At 51.3% G+C, this 12817-nt stretch overlaps 1 protein-coding gene and 1 long non-coding RNA gene across 6 annotated transcripts in view; both read left to right on the top strand.

Moving 5' to 3' along the window:
- Nucleotides 1-12817, top strand: part of BICD1 (BICD cargo adaptor 1) — a 143472-nt gene that overhangs the window by 14288 nt on the left and 116367 nt on the right. The window lies entirely within an intron of this gene.
- On the top strand, nt 2403-8736 carry LOC119247550 (uncharacterized). 2 transcript variants are annotated; one of them, XR_008552212.1, is made up of 5 exons: nt 2403-2544; nt 3489-3611; nt 3880-4094; nt 5773-5842; nt 8032-8736. It is a non-coding gene; the product is annotated as an uncharacterized LOC119247550 (long non-coding RNA). The 2 variants fall into 2 exon arrangements; XR_005125773.2 differs by lacking the exon at nt 3880-4094.

Genomic DNA, 12817 nt, shown 5'->3' with positions numbered 1-12817 from the left:
CACAGGGGATGGCGTCCAGTCCTGGATGCTGCCATCTGCAGGAAGCCCTACTTCCATTTAGCTCATCCCCTGGACCTGCCTGAGCACAGGGCTCTCCTGGGGGCCTCACAGGAGGCAGAGCTGGCTCCTTCTCCTTCCCAGACCATCACAGCTGCCTCTCTATTTAAATAAAACCACACTGGGAAAGCTAGATGGAATCCCACACCTCCTCACACCCCACTTCTGCCTTCGCCCACTTCCTAGACCAGGTTGGAACATTCGATTTCACACTCAATGTGTGATCAAAGCAGAAATCTATGTTGCGTTAATTTTCAACTCTTCTTGGTCTTGGAAATATGTTAGCGCTTCTGGTAAGTGGAGATGCTTGTGCTCTGTTCTGGTGGGTTCTGATGGGTTCAGCTGCTCCTGGCTCCTCCCCCTGCTCTGCTGCGCCCTTCCCGGGATGCCCACATGGTTCTTTCCTCACAGAAACCCTCTTCCACGTCCTGCGAGGGGACGGGGATGCCTGGGGATCTTTCACATTTCCTGTGCTTTGTGAAAATGCAAGTTGTGCAATGGGAAAACAACTATTGGAGTAAGAACTCACTGTGAAAAGGAAAAGTTGATAGAGGAAAATATCACTAGAAATGATGGTTCGATCACACTGTACCTGCAAGGTGATTTTCCCTCCCTAGTCCTAAGTAAGGGACATTTTGTAGACATTTATTCATCTCACTGTGGAACATCTGCCCGTTAGATGTAAGGGCACGGAGCTTCCGCCCTGGGGGTTAGCTTGCCATGGGGAGAAAAGCAGAGGAAGGGCAAGCAGTTACGGGAGTAACTCGCTGGCACAGGGAAAGCTGCTAAACACTGAGGGAGGCAGGCAGGTTAGTGGGCAGCACGGGGGATATCTTAGAAGTGAAGCCAGCCTGGCCTTTCGGAGATGCCATCTCAAGTGGTGGAAAGAGAAGCCAGGAAAATTTCAGTGTCTTGCTCAAAAGGCACAGCAAAGGAAAGATTTTGAGCCGGGAACAAGCTGGTGTCTGTGCCAGCGGTGTCACTGGCATCCGGGGTGCAGCATGTAGGAGAAGCTCCCGGCGTGAGGTGTGGCTTCCTGGCCCTGGCTGCTGAGTCCTCTCACTCTGGCTGGACTGCGGGGAGAGGGGGGATGGGCAAGAGGCTGGCCACTAGGCCCGTGAGCCCTGGCGAGAGGTCTGTGTTTTATTTTAAGTATGACAGGCAGCCGCGGTGTGGTGCAGGATGACAGATGCTTTACAAAGGACACGCTGGCCGTTGCTGGCAGCCGTGGATAAGAGTGAGTCAGGTGAGGCTGTTGTGGTGGTTCCGACCTTAGATGCTGGTGGCCAGGACAGGGCACAGCAGGCCAGGGGAGGAGGGGCATCCTGAGACAGGATGTGGAAGGACTTGCTAATGCATTGGATCCCACAGCAAGAGAGGGAGACACCAGGATGGCTCTGGGGTCTTTGTAAGGAGCAAAGAAGAGTTTAAAGAAGTCACGGGGTCAGGAGACAAGAAAATGAAGGAAGCAAACTGTCTCACTGCTAAAGAGATGAACATCCCCTGTTGATGGAGTTTGGAAAGTCTTATGGACCCCAGTTTTGATGCTTTGTTTAAAAAAAGCTTTGTGCCTGCCAGAAGCACCTTAGCACTTGGAAAGGACTCCTGACTGGGCAGAAAGCCGAGCATCCGCTGCGATGCTCTCAGTCATCTACGGGATCGGGATGGCGTTGGTCCCTGACATGTGTCCAGAGTCGCCATCTTTCTTCATTCCTCTTCCTGGGCTAAAACGTTGAGTCATTTCTCTTCCCAGTCAATCAGACAGACTAGCCCTGTCTGTTTCTGTAACTGTCTGCAGAGCCAGCCCCATCCGGTTAGTAAAATGGACTTCAGTGTTTTTCTAAACCAGTGAGTTACAGCTGTTATTCAGAGGACACGGTGTGTCTTCTGGACCAGAAATACAAAGACTGGGGAATAAATGCACCTTTAAATTGGTATTAAAGCAGACAGGTGTGGCTGGTAGAAATCATAGCCCTCTTTCCCCTCTTGGATCCTTGTCGACAGCCTGGCAAGTTCCTGTCCCCGAGGGCCAGGGACACGATGGGGGACAGACGAGAGCCCATGCAGTCTGGTCTGCACTGTTTTTGGTTGACTTCGGTCCAGGGCTCCTGGAGGCTATGCTCCAGGCTGAAGATCCAGGACCCTGAGGGCAGCAGACATGAGGAGACCAAGCAGTGTGATGTGAAGAGCCTTCCTTCTTGGAAACTGAGACAGAGACTGAGGCAGAGAGGACATCAGCAGGCCTGAGAGGAGGGGACGCCCCGTGGCTAATGAGATGCTGACGCAGACACGGGACTTTGTGGGCCCCGAGAGGCAGCAAGGCAGGCATGGGGTGGTGGGGGATAGTTTCCATGCCCGGAACCCTGTCTCCTCTGTTCCTTGGAATTAGAATGACGTCCCTGTGACAATGCCCACCCCAGTCCTGTGGGTCCTGGTGCTAAGACTGCTGGGGGTCCCACCACCTGGTGATGTGTCGAATGCCGTGAGGTAGTGCTGGCAGGCCTGGGTTCCCTCGTTCCACAGAGGTTGTTGACTGGTTTCCCATGGGCAGGATCCAGCCCTGTTAGCTGGAAACAGTGACATCAGAAAGTCATTTCAAAAATCGAGAGTGCAGGTCTCTCTGAAGCTTGGGGGAGTCACAAAGCCCTGGGCCACCTCCCGGGTGGCTTCCAGGCCTGGGCCGAGGGTTTGCTGCTCCAGAAAAGGCACAGTCACCACTGGCCACAGCCCCCCACTTCCTCTGCTACCCCTGCCCTGTGACACTGGCTGGAGGAGGGTGGCAGCACCTTACAAATAGCCCCAGGCTTGGCCTGAAAGGGCCCAGCCCATCCTGACTCCATTCCAACTTCTGCCTCTTCCAGCTCAAGGCCTCCATTTTGTTACCACCCCCTCCGCCCACCTCCCCCAACTAGGAAGAGAAAACAGGCCTGGGGTTTTCTGTGGGTGGTGTCCACAGCAGCGCCCAGCGGACTGCCTCTCTCAGAGCATCCCACCCGGCCCGCTGGCTGGGGTGTCTGTGGTCTCCTGTAAAGCCTGGGGTGACTTGCAATGCACCCCTGGTCCCTGAGGTGGTGGAACTCGGCATCTGTTTTTCTCTACCAGATTACTATTACTTTTTAGCTGGGTATCCTTTTTTATTGCTATAATCTGGGGGTTACATTTTGACTCTTCCAGATTCTTTGTGTCTTACTCAACTTCATGTCACCGAGCCCTGAACTACACATTTTGGTGAATAAATGAATGAATGAGTGGATTCTGAGAGTGAGGGAAGTGAGAACAGAGAACACGGAAGGTCTGGGTGACCCCTCCCACCCTGACCCCCAGCCTTGCCATGAACTCTGACCTCTCTAGTGCGATGCTGGACCACTTTGGGCCCAAGCCGAATTTTCTTCAGAAATTAAGAATCTGCTTCTTCACTGAACATGTCCCAGTTCCTCATTTAGGAGCGTGGTTGCCAGGGCTGCCGATGGCTCCAGGCTGGGCTGCGAATCCCCCAACTAGAGCACAGTTTGCTGTGTCGGGACGGGTGTTCGTCAGAGAAATGGCGCTTGAAGGTCGGTTTGATGAACATGCTATTTTGCTTCTGTGACCAGAAGTAGTACTTTCAAATGTTTACCACAGTGATTTGTCCATCACATTAAGCTCTATTTTTAAAAATGGAAAAAAGTCATAGCAGAAAAAGAAGGAAGGAGCCGGGGAGGGGAGTTGGGGGGTGTCCTCCTGGGGTCCCAGCCCACTCTCCCCTCAGCTCAGAGACGTCCTGATGATACTTAGTTGCAGCTTCTTGTCTTAGGGGCTCTTCTGTGTGTCTCCTCAAAGCAGAGCTGTGGGACATTTGTGTTGAACGTGTTGGAAGGCCTGGGATGCAGCCCACATTTACCGGCTGGGAGACCAATGCCAGGCATTTAAATGGTAACAACTGCTACATCGTTCTGGTCGCCAGCCATGGCTGGCATTGGGTGAATGCCCAGTGCCTGTCTCAGTGCCCGAGTAGCCAGCCAGGAGCAGGTGCTTCTGAGGTTATTGCCATGACACAGGTGAGAATAGAGCCCCAGACAGGTCACTCTCTGACCAAGATTTGAGTGAGAGAGCATGACTTTGAAACACGTGCTTCAAAACCCTAGTTGTGACCATGACACTCACGACACAGCCCAGTGGCAGGGATGACAGTCATGTGTCCCACATGGGCTACACAATCCACGTCGACCCGTCCACACAGTATCCTGGAACTGTGCGCACTTAGTTCATAGGATGTTGTAAGCGTAAACTATGAACATAAGTGTGTGTTTATGGCTACCCAGCTCTGCACGTGTGGGTATTATGGAGAGCTCTGCATTCCTTGGGTGGCATTATTACACGTTCACACACGAGAATGAAGAAATCTGTGATTTTAATCAATTCATATGCTTTAAAATCACTAGGGTTTGCTGTGTGCAGAAAAGCTGGTTGTGTGGTGATTTCATACAAGACCATAAGCTGGTCCTCCTGTAGTGAGCTGGTAGTTACATTTCCATCTTCTGTAAAGCCTTTCACAGGATAGGATTTCTGCAGTTCTGTTATTTAGGGGATGCACTGCAGCTTCTTAACTGGGGGGTCCTCTTACCTGTCGTAGGCCTCAGCCCTGGATGGCCACGGTGACTGCTTCAGCCCCCTGCAGTTACTTTGCTGCTGAATCTGCTGAATCAGTGCTCGTCGCCACAGCCCTTGTTTCTTCCATGGACTCACTGCTTCTGCAAATGTGTGTCTGTTACTGTAGAGCCAAGCCCCTAGGCTGGCACCGCAGGGAGGTAGGGGTGGGCCAGGAATCTTTGAGCTTTCTTTTCTCCGGGCTCTCTTCGGCATTCCCTCCTGGTCTCGCCTCTCCTGTAGTCACTAGTCCACTCCTAGCCATCCTCCATCTCTGAGTGACATTGCCCTTCTATCCTTGGCCTCTGTCCTCAGGTGTGCACACTCATGCATGCCCACGTCCATGCCCCAAGTGTCCACAATCAGGCACGCGTGCCCCGCGCCCATGCTCTCAAGCACCTTCTGCAATGACACCATCAAGGCTGTAGGTAATGGCCACAGACGCTAGTGGCATAAAAACCTGATTAATTCATTTACCCCACTGTTAAACCATTTCTGAGTATTTTGAGGCGGCGGTTTTACCAGCTGCCCTCTACTTTTTTTTTTTTTACTGTGCACTGAAGGCCCTGCAGTTAAATCAGGTGTTTCCCTGGCATCCAACTGGACAGCCTCTGCCTGGCCCCCACCCCACCCCAACACGCCACCTGGGCTCAGCAGGCTCCATGGCTGATGCTCCAGTGCAGGATTATTTTTACAGTAGCATCTGGTGGGTTTAAAAAAAAATGATGGGGAGTGAGAACTTGTTGGCATGTGTCCATTTTCAGAGTTTTCTAGACTGCCTCTTATCAAGTGGGAAGAGCAAAGCCATCTGTCCCGTGCCCAGGATGGTCCCAGCCTCCTGCTTCTGATTAAGTCAGCGGGTGGGGGTCAGTGCTGGGGCCCGGCCCTGAAGGGCGGTGCCCCCTCTGTCTTGGGTATTGGGGCTGGTGGGGCGGATGCTGCTTTTCCTGCCTGGGTCTTGATTTAACAGCAGGATCCTCTGGGCTTCTTCCAAGAACTCTCATGTTTCCTTGAAAATAAGTGGAGGATGAATTCTTTTTCAAGATAATGAGAAACTTAAGTAAAAGCTCTTCTTTTTCTCATGTTCAGAACAACGCCCGGCGTGATTCCACGACAGTGGATTTCTTGTCTCACTGGATTCCTTGCTGCTCTGGCAGAGGTAGATTTTTTTTTTTTCCTGTATCAGAGAAATGTTATTAAAATCTAATATTTAAAAGATGCCTAAAGGATCTAGGACACATCTTTATAAGCTTCTCGCTGTCATCTAGTAAAGCAGATCTGTGGATGGGGCCATTGTTACCGGGTTTGCTTACTTGAGCATCTTTTCTCTTTTTCTTCTCTCTACAAAGCCTAGTGTTCCTCCTCCAGCCAGCCCCCCCCCCTTTTCCTTCCTTTCCCCCCTTACCTGTCCTGTATCCTTCTCAATGGTGTGCGAACTTTCCTGTTTATTTTTCCTTTTTTAATTGTTTGCATAGAAGAATGAGGGTGCAGGCCTAAGGTGCAGGGGCTGAGAGGATTCACCAGAGTCAGAGAGGGGAGCAGAACAGGCGAATCTTCTGAAATCCACTGCTGAGGGGAGCAGCGGGCAAGACAGGAGAGGTCTGCTGTGCCATGTGGGTCAGCTCCCTGGCCAGACATTGAACTCAATCTGCAGGGGTGATAGCGCTGAGCCTTAACCTCTAGCCCACCAGGGAGGCTCAGAGTTTCCTATTTCTCAACCTCCTCCTGGTATATTCTGTCTTCTAGACGTGGCTTCCTTGTTTTCCCCAACAGCCCTTTTGGAAAATACAGCTCATTCTCCCCTGCCCAGCACACTGAGGACCCAGGGATAGCAGATTTCCCTCTTTATTGCAACCTCCAAACTGTTACTTCTCTGTCACTACCTCTCCTTTCACTGTGTGCCCTTTTATTTTTAAGACTGTGTCATATACAAGTTTAGCAATACATTTCTGCCTCCCGTAGACATGGCAGAAACCCCAGTGTCACCTGGTGATGCCCACATGGCTTTAGACACCTCCTTAAATGGCCTAGTTAAGACAAGGGAGGTCGCAGGACAAAGGGGACATCAGTGAGGAGTTTACGGGGAAACAGCAGTACAGATTGAAGTTCTGTCCTCTCCGTGGAAAAGAGAGAAGGGGTTGAGGTCTCCCTGGAAGAGGCCCTTTCCAGGAGACGTTCATAGATAAATATCAAAAGCAACCTCTACCAGCCTCCAGAACCCTGAAATCAACCTCTTGACAAAAACATGTGTTTTGGGGTGGCAGATTTTTGCTCCCCTACAGTCAGTCCCACCTTCGTAATCTCTCAAGAAGTTCTGAAATTCGGAAGTTGAGTTGTTCAGTCATTGCGTATAAGCGGTCTCTCAGTCCCAAGGACAAACCAGTCCAGTTGTGTCCAGTTTCTGGAGGGCTTCTGGAAGGGCGCCCAAAGTTGAGCCTGTGTTTTTCTGTACCATGCACGCACTTCTGCTTCTGACTGATTCGGCGAGAGGAGAGCATCAGGGAAGGGCTCAGGGGGACACGTTGGTGGGGAATTTGTCAGTACATGTGTTATGAGTGATGGTTTTACGTTCATATGACAACTTCAATCTGCAGTCACATGCTCTCAATCCTGAGAACAGAACCATGCCAAAACATTCATATGGGCTTGGATATTTCACTTGAGGGTAGAGATATCTTTAGGGGCCTCCCTGGTGGCCTAGGGTTAAGTCTCAGTGCTGTCACCACCACGGCCTGAGTTTGATCCCCAGCCAGGGAGCTGACCCACATGGTGCAGCAGACCTCTCCTGTCTTGCCTGCTGCTCCCCGCAGCAGTGATTTCAGTAAATCTGCCTGTTCTGCTCCCTACTCTGGCTCTGGTGAGTCCTCTCACCACCCCTCCACGCCCCCGCACCTCTGGCCTACACTCTACTTCTATGCCCCCCCCCCAAAAAAAATCTTTATTCCAGCAGTAAGATGCATAATTTCACCTTGAAATGTCTAGTAAATCTAGTCAAAACAGTCCTCACTTTTCTAAGCCCCATTTCAGGGAATGTTCATTTCTTGCTGGAAGTCTTCCCAGGCCAGACCTTTAGAATTCTGTGAGTGCTCTGCGGATGTATTAATAGGATGAGAAATATAAATTATGAAAAATGCTGCAACTTACTTGTGGTTTTGTTTCTGACCTGTATACACAGGAGGCAGAAATGTACTGCCCTCTTTCCCCCCACTGCCTTCTTTTCCAAAAGTTCTGATTGATAGGTGAAACATGGGGTGCCATACTATCTTGACCTTTTAAATGATTAATAAGGTCGAGCAACCTAATAATAAGTTTGTGTGTCCTTTGCATTCTCATCAAACTGCATGTCAGCATCCCCGCTGGAAGAAGGGCTGCCGTTTGGAGGACCTTCATTTTGTGAGCAGACTATTTATTGATAATACATCTGTAAGAATGTATATCTGCGAATAAAGGCACTGCGCAGGTTTCTGTCTCTTTGGGCCGATGCAGTTTTCCCTGTCCCAGAGCCTGGTGCACATCGTTGTGGTGTGATATTTGGAAGCAGAACGAGGATGGTGAAAAGCATCATAACGGCACCATCAGCACCTTGTGACCAGAGGGACACCCGCCCTCAGCACAGGGACTGGAATCTTCTGCAGAACATACACACGTCCTGCTCTGAAAGGAAAACGCATTGGGGGATGTGCTCCTCCTGGTCTCTAAAACCCTCTTGAATTCAGTCTTCTGTTACTTCCTGAGGGGACAGAACTTGTCCATTCCGCTTCTTTGCCCATGGCTGAGTGGACACCTCATTAACTTTCCTTCTGTGAATGTGAGGCGCCCCTTCCAGAGCCCACAGACAGCTTTGTTTCCACATACCTGCCGCCTGCCTTACGAGACCCCAAATCAAAATGAAGTAAATGAAATCATTTGAGATGCTATTGCTTCATTTGTCACTTTAAAAAAAAAAAAGATTTATATATTTATGCATACAAGAACTGGGGCACAGGTCAGAGGTGTGGGGGTGAGAGGACTCACCAGAGACACAGTGGGGAGTAGAACAGGCAGACTGACTGAAATACGCTGCTGAGGGGAGCAGTGGGCAAGACAGGAGAGATCTGCTTCACCATGTGGGTTTCTCTCTGGTCGGCTGGGGATCGAACTCATGCTGCAAGGGCTGCAGATTGCTTCATAGTGCGGTGCTTAACCCCTTGTGCCACCAGGGAGGCCCCTATTTGTCGTTTATTAAGAATATCTGATTTATGTTTTTATTTTGACGTCTGTTTTGGGCCATTTGGTTGTGTTGTCATGAGCATGCTAAAAGGAAGGAGAAATTCCTCAGAGTATCCTGTGAGATCTGATGCTCACTGAGAAATCCGACTGAGAGGCCCCTCCTTTGTACACCTCTGAGTGCCGCCTACTAGCACATCCTGTGCCAGGGGGTTTCCTTGTATTTGACATTCATTTTTCTGCAAGCTCGAGGGGGCAGTCTCCTTGCCTTGTTCTTGCTCAACCGCACCTGACATGTGGCAGGGGATCAGCAAACCACTGTTGAAAGTATGCGCGCAATCATCGCTCAAAGCTGATTTTAGAAAGGGGTATGAGGATTGTTTTCCATTTTGCTGAGGAAGATGGAAGATTCCTTTTAAATGGGAGGAAAAGGAAAACTGTAAGTGCAGCGGTCATGAGTCCTGACAGCCACGTCCCGCAGGGCAGGACCCACTGTCGGACGGGAAATGGGTCACACGTGGGATGAATGACATGGAGATGCCGCTTTGGTGGACCAGAGCCATGGACTGTTACGGGACCAGGACATGGAAACCAGCCAAGTGCCCACCGACAGGGGCCTGGATCACGAAGGGGGGACCTGTCCGCACCAGGACACCCTTCAGCCATAGGAAAGATGAGATGCTGCCATTTATAGCTGTGGGGAAGGAGCTGGAGGGAACGGAGTGCGGTCAGAGGACGGAGGAGCAGGGACAGGTGTTGGACGTTTATACTGTGCATGGGCTGACAGAGCAAAGTAGCTATGGAGACGATTGGGTAATGGTAAAGGAAGCTTCTGTGGCTTGGGAGGGCACAGAGAAAGGGTGAAAGGGACGCTAGGAGTGGTGGGGGCACGGGATGCCAGTTTGTTTTGAGAGAGACACATTCACAGTGCCTGAAAGAAATGAAGACAATCAAAGAAGATAACCGGGAGCATGTGAGAGGTGACAGGAACTTGAGGAGAAGAAGGAACTGAGCAGCCCGAACTCCTGGAGTTTCCTGTGGTCATCATGGGGAGCTGGGGAGTAGAGAAATTTACATTATTTCCCTGGGGGGTAGGCCCTCCCAACTCAGATAACCCAGCCTCATCTGTCCCACACCACGGCATCCCCAACCTTTATCGCCACCACTGAAAGGCAGCGCCACAGGTGTGAGTTCTGGGGAGCAGGGCCTCACCTCATCCGAGAGACAAGGAAGCAGGCCAGCAGGCACCCGACACCCTCTGCCCGGCAAAGGGCCTGGGCTGTGGCCACCCTGCTACTCCCGCCCAGATCCCAGAGCACCCAGGCCCTCAGGAGAGGTCAGGGCCCTGGTCTTGCATCATCTGTAGCCACCCAGGGATCTGCCCAGGTGCAGAGCCTGGAGGGGGGCCCTCATCCAGCTGAGGACAGTCAGACACTGGACACACGAGGAAGGAGTGGCACCACAGTGGACAGTTGGGGAAAGGTCGCTAGAATTCTTCACTGAGATATATAAATGTGTGAAAAAATGTCAGGGAAAGTTTAAGTCAATGAGCTCTTCAAATTAAAAACGAGTGGTTTGCTGTTACTTGGGGCATCGTGTTTCCCTCAGCTTCCACTGCACCCCAGCAATGGCAAGATGCCTTTCCGGAGATCGAAGGCTCAGAGCTCACTGAGGCTCATCAGCTCTCCAAGGCTTTCAAAGTGCTTTGTTGCTGGACAATTTTGTTCTTTCCTTCAACTTTTAGCTGTCTGACGCTGCTACCCTCCCACCTTTCTGTAACAGGGTGGTCCCCAGGGAAAGGGGAGGTTCTAGTTCCCTGCCTCACCTAAGGGAGGTGGAGCTGAGCAGAGGGGAGGAGAAGCTGGAGAGGAGACTGGGGAAGGGTGGAAGCAGGATAGGGAGCCAGAAGGAGACCTGGAGGAGACACGTGGAACAGAGAGACATGTGAAGAAGCTGCACTTGCTCTTGGTCCTGGACTGGCTGAAACAGATGTGGGTGAGAGACCCGTGGGGAGACTGACAATGGCAGCTTTTATCTTGACTTGGGTTTTGGTCTTTTCCTTCCAGACTTGTCTGGCCCCTTCTACCCCTTTCCTATGGGTCCCCACCAGGAGGGGCCTTAGACTGTGGCAGTCTTTCAGGCTTCAGTGGTCCTGCTTTGGGCCAACACTGTTCTTCTGGGCATCTACACACAAGGGGATGGGTGACTTTGGGTGCCTGATTTGGAAACTATATTCTATATCATATAATACATAAAATGTATTCTTTCCCTTCTATATTGCACACTAATTGTGTTAAAATTCCTTTCCATTAAAGGTCTTACACACTAGAGTATGTGTTGTCTTTTTTTTTTTTAAAGATTTATTTATTTATTTATACAAGCACTGGGTACAGTCACAAGTGCGGGAGGGTGAGAGAATTCACCAGAGCCAGAGCGGGGAACAGAGCAGGCAGACTGACGAGGTACACTGCTGAGGGGAGCAGCGGGCGGCAGGAGAGGTCTGTGTACCATGTGGGACCCTCACCCGGCGGCCGGGGATGGAACTGGCATTGCAGAGGCTGCGGACAGCTTTGCAACCCAGTGCTCAATGGCTGTGCCACCGGGAAAGCCCGAGTATGTGTTGTCTTGATGCAGCAGATGGCAGAACCTATTTAGAGTGGGCAAGTTTGGAGGCTCTGGGGAGTCCCTCATCCTGCCCATTAACATTTCCATGCAATGGACTCTCCAAAGCCTCATGTGTGGCCCCCTTCAGAGTTTTGTGTGTGTTCTCACTGCCTTGGCCATGTTCCCTGCAGCAGGCATGCGTCTGTACCTGGGAACGTTGGTCTGGACTGGATACCTGTCTCCTGGCCCAGGCCCTCCCCTGCTTTGTGTTTCTTCATGCGAGTTGTCATCTGAGTGTAACTGTTGTTTGCCCTCTATTTCCTCCCATAGCATTTCCAGAGCATCTAGTCTGAAGTGCCTGTATAATCTTTTTTAAAAAGCATCTCGCAAATACACCCCATGTATAGAAGAACCTCACACGGAACACAAAGCCCCCTCCATGCAGCCTTCACCCCGACAGGGAAAGAGGCTATTTCCAGCACCCCAGGACCTCCCTTCTTTGCCTTTCCTTCATTGCAACTCCCCTCACCCTGGTAGTCTGTAATTTTCTCATAATTATTTCCTTTTTGTTTAAGTTTTTGTGGTTGGAAGACATCATAGCCTACCTAATCCATTTCAGGTGTGAATCATGAGAATCAACAGGCCTTTCGGCTACCCCGGCCCTCTGCTCACAACCCACACTTGCCCTGTTTTGAGCTTTACTTGAGTAGAAGTGTATTGGACATCTTCTGTTGTGCCTCACTTGTCTGGTTTAACATTTGTTCGTGAGATTGTCCGGGTCAGCAGGAGGACTTGGCCTCGGTCTGTTCCTCTCCCTTCGTTATGGGTTTTGGGGGCTTTTGTCCTCCAGGCTGTTGTGAGCAGTGCTGGCTGGAATGGCTTCCCAGCGCAGACTTCCTGGGTGTCTAAGAGCACGGTGTGTGGGCAGAGGATGGTCCCAATCCAGCCCCTGCTCCCCAGCCCCCCGCACTGCCTGTACACCCTTGGCAGTGCCCAGGGCGCCCTTGCTGTGGTTGGGTGCTGTCAAACGTAAATCTCGATGGTTGGTGGGTGGATCATGGCAGCCCCTGGTAGCTCTGGCTTGCATTTCCCTGGATACAGTGAGACCGAGCAGCTTTCCTGTTCATTTGGTGTAAAGGGCAGGACAGGACACAGTGCAGGTTTTCTATGATCCAGCAGACTGGGTAAAGGAGGAGTCAGAGTCCTTAGTGGCTTTTGCAGGCCTTTTATTGGGGTTCACCAGGCATATGGCAGGCAGGGGTGCTGGGGGGCCGGGAGGCTGGCAGCCTCCCAACCTCCAGCAAGTCTTCACTCTATCCGGGCT

Source organism: Talpa occidentalis, unplaced genomic scaffold, assembly GCF_014898055.3.
Source record: "Talpa occidentalis isolate TD23 unplaced genomic scaffold, MPIMG_talOcc4v2.1 talOcc4.16, whole genome shotgun sequence".
NCBI classification, from domain to species: Eukaryota; Metazoa; Chordata; class Mammalia; order Eulipotyphla; family Talpidae; genus Talpa; species Talpa occidentalis.
This window is presented reverse-complemented; position numbering and strand designations above follow the sequence as displayed.